The sequence below is a fragment of the Phaethon lepturus genome, unplaced genomic scaffold (genome assembly GCF_000687285.1).
Source record: "Phaethon lepturus isolate BGI_N335 unplaced genomic scaffold, ASM68728v1 scaffold26869, whole genome shotgun sequence".
NCBI lineage: Eukaryota > Metazoa > Chordata > Aves > Phaethontiformes > Phaethontidae > Phaethon > Phaethon lepturus.
The window spans coordinates 16,295-16,529 of record NW_010565991.1 but is presented as its reverse complement, the minus strand read 5'-3'; positions in this window follow the sequence as shown (position 1 = coordinate 16,529).

Below are 235 nucleotides of genomic sequence, written 5' to 3'. Positions count from 1 at the left end.
GGTGTCCACAGACCGGGGCAGGGGGGCTGGAGGCACAGCACGGGTTTAGTGATCCCCCCACCGCCTCTTCAGGCCTGCCAGATGTCTCTCCCCTAGGCTTCATTTTTATAAATTGGCCTTTTAAAGTCTGTCATCCCCGTGCAGATGAAAAGAAGATGCTGTGATGCCTCTGCGCGCGTCTCCGAGCCTCAGCCTGGCTGTGGTGCCTGGGTGGTGAGGCTTTTTGTTTGGGGCT